Raw genomic sequence first — 382 nt, forward strand, 5'->3', positions numbered from 1 at the left:
GGTTTGAATGTCTCCAGAGAAGGAGACTCCACCACCTCTCTGGGCAGCCTCTGCCAAGGCTCTGCCAACCTCAAAGTCAAGAAGTTCCTCCTCATGTTGAGATGGAACTTCTTACATCCCAGTTTCTGCCCAGTTCCTCTTGTCCTGTCACTGGGCACCACTGGACAAAGACCAGTCCCATCCTCCTGACCCCACCCTTGATGAGACCCCCCTTCATTCTTCTCTTCTCCAGCCCCAAAAGCCCCAAGTCCCTCAGCGCTTCCTCCCAAGAGAGATGTTCCAGCCCCTCATCATCCTCGTAGCCCTCTGCTGTCCCCTCTCCAGCAGTTCCCTGTCCTTCTGGAACTGGGGAGCCCAGAACTGGTCCCAGTGCTCCAGATGA

The sequence above is a fragment of the Calidris pugnax genome, unplaced genomic scaffold (genome assembly GCF_001431845.1).
Source record: "Calidris pugnax isolate Ruff unplaced genomic scaffold, ASM143184v1 scaffold831, whole genome shotgun sequence".
NCBI lineage: Eukaryota > Metazoa > Chordata > Aves > Charadriiformes > Scolopacidae > Calidris > Calidris pugnax.